We start from the raw sequence: 10,578 nt of genomic DNA on the forward strand, positions 1-10,578 counted from the left end.
GGCTTGTTTTCCCCTGTCAATCAGCAACCGTTTTTCAGTGCCGATGTAGAGTTGTGTAAGCTATAATCTGAATCTTGTTTACAGTTAATTATAGCAATAAGAAGTGAATATGTTAGTTCTCTGGGATTTATGGAGTTTGGTATAAAATAAAACTTGCAACAGGGAGTACAATGTTTCTGTTCAGCTGCAGCCTACTTGGCTTAAGCTGTTAAAAAGATTTAACACAAATTTTTCAACTGATTTTTCTTTGATGCAGCATGTTTCAAATGTTGTTAGTTACCCATGCTTTCTTGCTACCTCTGTTTCGTCTGTCTGCTCCAACGAATATGTACCAGTGCAGAGGAGGGTTTGTTTGTTTTTAGTTTTGCCTAGCACAAGTGGCTGGTGGGTTGATGGCTGCACAGTGCTTATGTGAGGATAGCATGACCCACTGACAACAGTAGGAATTTTCAAAATATACAAAAGAATAAGTGTGAAAGAGAGTATTACTGCTTGTAAAATATACGTGAAACACCTGGATTTGAACTAACACTACTATTTTTTTTTGGATGAGTAAACACAGTGCATGCATTTCTCCACTTGCATTTCTCCACCGGCAAGATACTTCATGTAACAGGTAATTTAAAAAGTACTTAAAGTGTAATTTATTTCTAGGTCCCTGTTCAGTGTAACCTACACATTCTCAACATTATCAATCTTTTTCTCACATTCTACTTTCCCTTCTTTCAAAGAATTGAGACAAAGGAGAATCTCTTTTTACAGTCCACACAGGATTCCCCACAAAAACAAGGAAACACGTTTTTGGAAATTCTATAATTTTACAAATATGAAATGATGAATTGTCAAATTTAAATTAAAATCCAGGCCTTTGAGTCAATACCTTGTTCAAAAAGCAAAAGTGACAGTGTTAATTTAAGGCTGAAAAAAAGAAAACACTTTATCAGTGTTACTTCTCAAATAATTAAACACTTTTATACAGTTTTTAACAGAAGCCCCAGAAAAATGTTCAGGGGCACACTGAAACAATAATTCAGGACAGGAATTTGACAACCTCCCAGGCCACCCTGTTCACACATACCACCACACCATTAATTTTGTAGGCTAACACTTTTTGCTGATATTAGAGGCAACAGAATAGCTATACATTTTGGCACTATGTTCGTCTGTGAGGAAAATTATCCATATTACAAAATGCAAATATCTGGGACTGACCAACAAGTAGCCTAGCTGAATACTGAGTTTTCAAGGTATGCTATGGCTATGAATGAACCCTCAAAAACTCACTAAGAAAACACCAAACACAGCACATACAAATGTACAAGGCTTGACACACAAAGCAATTAGCCTAACCTTTTTCAGAAGAGAATGAGATACAGAGTTAGCTCAAATGTTCAAATATTCATCCTTATATTCAAGCATCAAGCATATCAACAGTATCAAAAAACTTCACACACATACATTCACTGAAATTGAACATATATTACAACAATGTAAGTAAGTGATAAGTTTTAGATTACCGATGTTCACTAACTGGTTTCCATAAAGCAAACAGCATGAAAATAAATACATCTATCAACCTTCCATTTCACTGGGCAAACCGGTCTAAAATGTTATCGGTGGAGAAAAAAGTAAATGGTTGCTATGTGTGTTGCCAAGAGACGCAATGACGTCATTTTTGACACTGTGGCGAGAGTGAGAGTCGCTCCTGATGTGTGGATTCTGAGAGGTCAGTCAACTCTTTCCTGCTTGCTATATTTTCGCTGGTCAAGCAAGAATCCTAAACTCTGGCCTCCTCCTCACTCCAAACTGCATACATGATGAAAACATGACCATCCAGGACAGCGATACATTTAAATGAGTGATGAGCTGTGCCGGCAGTTTCCATCAGACACAGCCCTTTGCATGGCAGACTTCAGTGTTTGTTTCCTGAGGCCCTGTTCATACCTGGAATTAACATGTCTCGGGTGATCCATTAACAAGTGGACACCACTAAGTACATCAGTTCACACCCAGCGTTAGAATGCATCTCGACATGCATCTCGACTGACCACTTGTGATCGGATCTCACCTCCCTGCCCTATATGCAAATAAACATAAACACGTACATAAATTCCATTTGTAAAGACCAAATGCATTACTGTATTTTACTGTCGGGAGGCAGAAATGCAAATCCCGTGCCTAGTCTACCGGAAATTAAAAGAAATAATCAAAACAAGATTGGGTCTTTCCCAAACCAAATCGGCCAAGATGTTTGACGCACTCATAATATATCTCTATGGGCTTTTTCAAAATTTTAAAACGTCGTGGACAAAGTCAGCTCACGCGATTTGTGCGATTTTTATGTGTTGAGTACGTACTTTCACCAATGCAGAGAATGTCAGTTGAGTATGTGGTCCTTCAGTGTGGCCCAGGACACATTCCCGCATACACTGCTAAAAGAGTGTTGCCATATGCAGCCCAGACCACCTCCAAATGTGGTCTGAGTGATTGGATCTCAATGCGTTCTCAATGCCTCTTGGGTGTTAATGCCAGGTATGAACAGGGCCTGAGACACAGGAACAGTTTGTCTCCTTTTCATGCCTCTTTACAAACTCTTTTATGAACTCTTTTTCTTTTTGATAAACTCCAAAAAAGGCTCTTACATGCCTGAATACTAACTAGCATCCTTTTGGTTACTCTACACAAATTCAATTGGTACTCTTAACTCTTCAGTAATTTACATACTATGGTCTAATTAATTTATAAGCATTATATTGTTCTATATAATTATAATTCTATATAAATATAATTTGAGAGTTACATTTAAATTAAACAAAGAAAAATCTTTTGTTTAATTCAGCTTTTACGGATGAATACTTCTGTTCGTTTCAGAAATCAGTGCAGTACAGTGTAATATAATATGATATATTGGAGTGCAGAATAGAGACATTATTTTCCTGTAGTCTGTATATAAAGAGCATTTAGAGGTCTTATGTTTTATCAACCTGTCATTGGCCCTTTGGCTGAGTTCTAGTATCACTGATAAGACCTTCCTGTTTGTACTCCATCCTCTAAAAAATCAATACTGAAAATGAAAGGAAAATGCCTCCAGCAGAGCCACCTATTGGCATGTCTTTTCATGTTGTCACATATGGTGGAGCAGAAAACACATATGTTGCAGGCAGAAAAAATTGTATATCATTGAATGGACTTATAATTGCATTTTTTTTTCTCTCTCTCTCTAAGGAGGACAGACCCTGGGTGCATGGTGAAGTTGCTTGCTTATGTTCTGTAGATTCCTTGGGGAGCCTGTGTCTTTATAATAGACCATCAGCCACAGCTTTAGGGCATAGGCTATCAGCAATCAGCCCGGGTGAATCACATTTTAGCTAAAGAAAATGGGACTTATCGACATACTGTATGCTGCTGAGAAAGCAAATGTACTTAAACTGTCAATGACTAGTACAAGTCTTGATTAGAATAGTGTGTGCCTTGCAACAAAGGCTGCAACATAGTGATCACTATGAAAGCAGTAACTGGCTGCACACTATCTTTAAATATATTGAGGGGCTCTTTTTGTCAACCCAAAGGATCACTATGGAAATATCTAGCCCACATTTGTCAGTTGTTGATCTGCTTCTTGGTGATGACAGTGGACAGTATCTGGTAACTATAACAGTAAAGGCCAAAGTGTGAAGAGTGAATTTTAATGCTGCTGACTGAGGATGTGAAGCCTAAAGGGATAAGCTCAGAACAGTTCTGAATGTTGCTGCCATGGTAGACCTACTTAATACATTTTTAAACACAAACCATACTGTTCATAAAGTTATCTTATCAAACAGTGTGCAATTAACTGTTACGACTGCACATTACAGTCCTGTGACATATTTTCAGATTTTTTTCCCAATTTTGTTGAGTCGATGGATCAAAGTGGCTCTATGCTGCATAAAACACATTTGGGAATTATACATGCGTGCATGATGCACAGGATACGGTCTTATTACTTTCAATAAATACTCTAATGTTTGGCGGGTTTTTTTTCTAGAGAGTGTGAAGAAATTCACTTCACTTTTTTTTATAGTCTTCTTGTTTATTGTAATCTTGTTAATGTTTAATTTTGTAAAAAGTAAAATTGAAAAATGAATGGATTCATTTTTTGGCCCCTTGGTGGAAGCAAAACAACTGAACAGTGACATTTTATCACCTTGTAAAATTGATAGGAAATTGATAAGAACATGTTAGCAAACTTATTTACACATCAAGCAGACCCTGAGCAGCATCTGCATTCATTTTGAGTCATGTTTATTCTGCCTGCCTGACAAATGTTAGTCCAGTATTCTCTCTTTAGCACTATTCAGGTCACCACCAACTCCTGAGGGAAATATCTGGCTCTTTGGCTGATAAATGCTCTACTGTGTTCACCAGCTAGTCGCTACCTGTGTCTGTCTACTGTGGTGCTAGGCAGGTAACGTACACACCCGGTCTTTTTTAATTGAAAACAGTTGTCCGGTGTGGCTGAAAAAGATGCTGATGAGCGCCATGAGTTGCAACCAAAACAGCAAAGTTGCAGGCCGTAAAACCCATTAATCCATCGGTAATATAAACAAATATTGATAATAGCAGTTTTAAAGTAAAAACAAAAACAAAACTTTTGCAGTTAAGAACACATTTTTTATATCACCTTAACTGATGAAACCAAGGGATGCTGTGATGTTAAATCATTGCAGTAAATAGAAGCCTGTTACTGAAGACAGATTTTCAGCCATAGCCAAACTGGATGTTCAACATTGACACTGAAAGTAAATCATATTATCTGTCTGCAACTGAGCTAAAGTGAGGTAATCTGAATCAATATGTTAGCTTAACCATTAACTCAGAAAAGCAAGCACATTATAGACACATTATAAAACACACACACCAAAAAAAGATTGTTTTGGTTGAGTCACTGAGAGAGAGACAACACATCTCATTTGCATCTCTCTAAATGGTGCTTTTAGATTTAGCATCTGTCATACTTCAAGAACTGCATGGGCAATACCAAGTGACACAAGATGAGAGTGGAATGACAAGAGAATAGGTATAGGGGATTCAGGAACTCCTACTCACATGAAACCAATAAATATGAAGTTGTGAGTGATTGAGTTACTAAGAGTCCAGATTCATGTGACTGTTTGCACTGAAAAGTCCTCTCAGAGATACAGAATACAGGTTTCAGCACACTTATTTGTTCACCACAATTGCTTGAAGGCAGCATATAAGTGTCTGCTCAGCCTTCTATCCCCCTGTGTTCGCAAGTGATTTATATAGCAACTGAAAAGCCCAGCCGAGTGATTTGAATTGAAAGATGGGAGTCTGAATCCAATTTGTCTACCATGTGCTTAGAGTGCACCCTTGTAATGCGTGCTGTCTTCAGGCTGGGTTGAACAAGAATTAACCTTCCCTCTCTTTCTTCTGTCTCAGTACTTAATAATAATGTTCTACACTTTCTCACTTTCTTTTCCCTCCATGATGTTCAGGACTTCCCATCCTGTGAAAGATTCAACTATCAATGGTCCTTCTAATAATAAATCTACTAAGACTGAACGTTATCTGTATGGAGAAATGCTAGGAAATGTTTACAGGTATTAAACATTTTTGGCATTTTGTGTAATTAAGAATGATTAGCATACACAATTCATCTGACTCACCTACATACATTCTTAAAGAGGCAGGATATACATTAGATAAAGGTGATATACTGTATATTTAAAGAGTAAAATGTCGCAGTACTTTCACAACAGTCAAGGGCTCTCTATAAACCATAAGGCCGTACACCGTTATTTTAGGGCAGAAGCACTTAAAAGTCACCATCAAACTTGATCTGTTTACGTACTGATGCTTTTGAAAACATATGGTCTCACACTGAGTATCTAAAAGCAAGGCTGGAGGATTTTTACACAATTCCCAAGCACATGGGCAAGGAAGGATTAAGTGGCTTAGCACTCACAGTGACATTAATGGAACCTGATATGCCTGGCTATGTTGAGGAAACCAGTATGTTCATGTTCTACAGCGACTTATGTAAGAAAACAAATTTTAGTTGAAAGCAGGGGTGTTTTCCCTGTCAACCAGTGGCGTACGGTGACTTACAGATAGCCAAGCAGAGCGGAAGGCCCAACTACACTTGCTATTGCTTCCTCTTAACACTTAGGAAGAAAAGAAGTAATTTTCTAATGTGCAACCACAGTTTCCACACACATCTGTGCATGTTTATAATAACGCGTGCAATATAATAACTGATCCCAGAACGGTGAAAGCTGAATCAAGGGCAGCTTGACTACGAGCCTTGTCTGTAGCTAGCTATAGCCAGTCATCTGTCAAAGATCCCAGGTAAATCCACAGTGCACATGCACAAATGTCCAAAAAAAGCTGTTTCCCCCTCTGCTTGACAATTCCCAGCCTTTGTCAACGGGACACAGCCATGCCTACGAAAATGACAGAAATGATAGAGGCAACAGCTGGCAGTCAACCTAGCTTCCCGAGACGATAGCGTACTAGGACCACAAGAGGGTAGTAAATTACAAGATGAGTGCAAACAGACAATATCAGATCCGTTATAGGACAGAAGGCTGCTCTGAGATGTAAGGAGAAATATGCTTCCACTTTTGTATTGTTCTAATTGTCTGTTTTTAGCTTTAACTGGTCAAGCACCGTTTGCCTTGCTTGTCTTGATGGCCAAAGATGACAACTCTAAAGTCCAGATGTCACGTTGTCACAGAAGCTAAAAGAGACTGCTTCATCTTATGGTGCTATAAAACTATATATAAAAAAAAAATACAAAATACAGTATTGAAATATATTTCTCTTAGAACTTTTGGTGAATTGAATAGTAATGAAAATCTTACAGGAAAAATGTCCCTGAGGGACTCAGGGGGAATAGAGCTCAAAGGGGCCCTGCAGCAGGCTTCAGTCAAAGATTGCAAGCCTGCTACAGGCAAAACACAAAACATAAATTGTTTTGTGTTTTGTGTCACCTCTCTCTCTAATGTATTCCCCTGGCACGGCAGACTCTACAGTCACATTGTTTAGACCAGGGACCAGCTGATCAAGCTGAAGCCACACAGCATAGTGACCAGAACAATGGACACCCCTGCAGAAACCAGGAAGAGTGCACACACAGGATGCAGAAGAAGATCGAAGAGATGAGGGAAGAGAGCTGGATCCTGGAAAACAGAGACTGATGGACGAGAGGAGATATGAGCCATATCTGCTTTTTATCGTCATGGGCAATGTAAGATCGTTGGACAACAAGATGGATGAGCTAGCAGCCCTAGCGAGGAATTGGAGGGACTTCCGTAAGTTTAGTTATTTGTTTTTCACAGAGACATGGCTACATGAAGATACTCCAGATCCCATCGTTGCCATTGACGGCTGTCAGACGGTTCGGGTGGAGAGGAATACATATGAGAGTGGAAAGCAAAGAGACAGCCGGCTTGCTGCTTTTATTAAAAAAAGATGGTGCCACCCTGGTCACATTACTGTTAAGGAATGTTTCTGCTGCCCAGACACTTAACTGTTAACTGTGTGGCTGCGTCCATACTATATACCCAGGCAGTTTCACATGCATGATGTCATCCACTCTGTTTCCGGAACACTCCAGACTCTGGACCTCAGTGCTTTCTTCATGATTTCCCAGGACTTCCATTGCGTGGAACTGTACAAGACTCTCCCCACTTTCAAAAAGTTTGTGGACCGCACTAGAGGAGAAAAGACACTAAACCTGCTGGATGCTAATGTTAATAGAGGCCTAGAGCACCACTGCCCCGCCCAATACTTGGAAGATCAGACTACAACCTAGTCCACGTTCAGCCCAAGTACAGACCACTACTCATGCATCAACCCGCGCCAATCAAGACTGTGAGGTTGTGGTCTGCGGAGACATACCCCACTCTGCAAAACTGCTTTCAGTGTACCGAGTGGGATGTTGTAAAACGTCTGTATGGACACCTCCCTTCCGGTCAAATCTGTCCGCTGTTTTTCCAATGACAAGCCATCGCTTACCATGGATATCAAAGCAATTCTGAACGAGAAGAGGAGGCCGTTGAGTTCAGGGGAAGGGGAAGCAGTAAAGTGGGTCAAGAAACAGCTGTCGGTGAATATCAGAGAAGGAAAGGAGGCCTACAGGAGGAAGCTGGCGCGGTGGCTGGGAACGTCGACAGAGCCAATGAGCTGAACCGTTTCTTCAGTAGATTCAATATGCAGCCTCAAACTGACTACATTGATCAAAAACCACCCAGCAACAATGACACCTCCAACCCGGAGGGTGCTGAGTAGACTCCGACCAGCAAAGGATAGTGGTCCCCTCAGCATCAGCTCAAAGGTGTTCAAGGCCTGCTGCCCCCCAGCTGTTGTCATACTCCAAGCACCTATTTAACCTCGGTTTACATCTGGGAAAGGTCCCCGTGTTGAAGGAAGACATTCTGCCTGGTTCTGTACTGAATACGGCCTGTTCCATTGCCGCCAGTGACTACAGGCAGGAGGCATTAACCTCACACATCAGAAAGGCTTTTGAAAGACTGGGCCTGGATTCCCTGCGGCCATTGGTCAAGCTTTCATTGGACCCCCTCCAGTTCGCCTACCAACTGGATGTCGGAGTCGACGATGCCATCACATTCCTGCTTCACCATGCCTACACTCACCTGTACAGGCCAGAGGACAAGGTCAGAATCATGCTCTTTGATTTATCCAGCGACTCTAGCACCTTTCAGCCTACCCTGCTGGGGGAAAAGATGACTGCCATGCAGGTTGATGCTCCTCTGGTGTCCTGGTTCATTCCTACCTTACCGTTACCTCAGAATCTGTGCCTTCAGAACTGTGTGTAAGAAAAAGTGGTGAGCTGTACTGGAGCTCCACGGGGAAATTGTCGCTTCCCCTTTCCTCTTTACCCTGTTCCTCAGACTTCAGGTACAACACGGAGACCTACCAACTACAGAAGTTCTCAGATGACTCTGCAGTTGTTGGATGCATCAGGGGGGACGATGTGTCAGAGTACGAGAGGGTTGTGGACAGTTTTGTGGACTGGTGTGAGCTTAACCACTTGCAGCTCAACATCAGGAAAAAAAGGAGCTGGCGGTGGCACAAGAGTACAAATATGTGGTTGTCAATTTGGACAGCAAACTGTAGTGGACCAGGAACTTGTCTCGACTCATTTTCCTCAGAGGTTCTGGTCCTTTGACATCTGTGACACCATGCTGCGGATGTTTTATGAGTCAGTGGTGGCCAGTGCCATTTTCTATGCTGTGGTCTGCTGGGACCGACACCAACAGACTCAACAAACTGATTCAAGAGGCTAGCTCAGTAGTGGGGGGTGGAGCTGGACCCTCTCCATTAAATAGGGAGAGGAAGATGGTGTCAAAACTCCTCTCCATCATGGACTAGTCTTCCACCCTCTACAGGGTATTCTGGTTAGCCAGAAGAGCACGTTCAGCCAGAGACTCGGAATGACTAAGTGTTCCACTGAACGCCACAGGAGGTCCTTCCTTCCTTCCTGTGGCCATCCAGTTATACAGTTCCTCCTCTTTCTGAACATCTCCACCAGTACTCTGCTGTTAAACTACAGTTAATTTACTGTTGACCTACATTACACTTGTCATTCAGTTTATCTTTGCACATTTTACTATTAAATTACTGTTAATCTACTTTGCATTTTTCCGTTTTTGCACTTTTGTCCATACTGTGATTAAGCCTCACACATTACTATTTACTGTTTGCACATTTGCATTTGTACATTTTTGTATTTACTTACTGTGTATTAATCATTATGATTACTATTTATATTAGGTTTTGTGCTTATTTACTTCCTTCACTAACTGAATGTTAAGCAATTGTAACAAAGCAGTTTCCCTGCGGGGATCAATAATTTTTTTTCTGATTCTGATCATTACAGGGTAAATTGCACTAAATATGACGTGACTTTCTCTCACAGCGATGCATTTTAAAACTAATTGTGTTACACCGTGAAAACGTGGAAATCATGAAAGCATGGCCATCAACCTAACATGCCTTTTCTGTTTCCCTGCCCTAGGGGCAGAACAGGTTTGACTGACGTGTAGCTGCACAACTGGACTCACCTCACGACATAGGCTGGAAGTGAAAGCAACAATCAGCTTTTCCTGGTTTTGGCCAGCCTGCTCCTCTCCTAATGTACGCAGTTCAAGTTTTATTTTATTGGTTAAAACAGTGAACGTACACATTTCCAAACTGTTAAACAATCCAAAGCAACAAATCAAACAATTCAGCCTTTTGGTGTAGTTGAATCTGACAGCTGATTTATGTGTCACGCACGTAATCTCTGCTACCAGTACTGCAGTGGCCGAGTTGAACTGAACAAACTTACACTAACAGTAAAAGCAGAGATGTTAAGGTTAATCATGGTTGGCAGGTATCCTCACCGACTGATGAATGTAGTCTATGTGAAAATATAAGTAATTAAACCTCAACACACTAGTCTGGTTATGACACAGAAGTTAGCAAAAAAAAATAACATTAATGTACTGATTCCATCCAACCTCCACAGTCTGTAAGCAAAAGTGCAGTGTGGAATAGCTCATTAAATTTATA

This window comes from Xiphias gladius, chromosome 8 (genome assembly GCF_016859285.1).
Source record: "Xiphias gladius isolate SHS-SW01 ecotype Sanya breed wild chromosome 8, ASM1685928v1, whole genome shotgun sequence".
Classification (NCBI taxonomy): Eukaryota; Metazoa; Chordata; class Actinopteri; order Istiophoriformes; family Xiphiidae; genus Xiphias; species Xiphias gladius.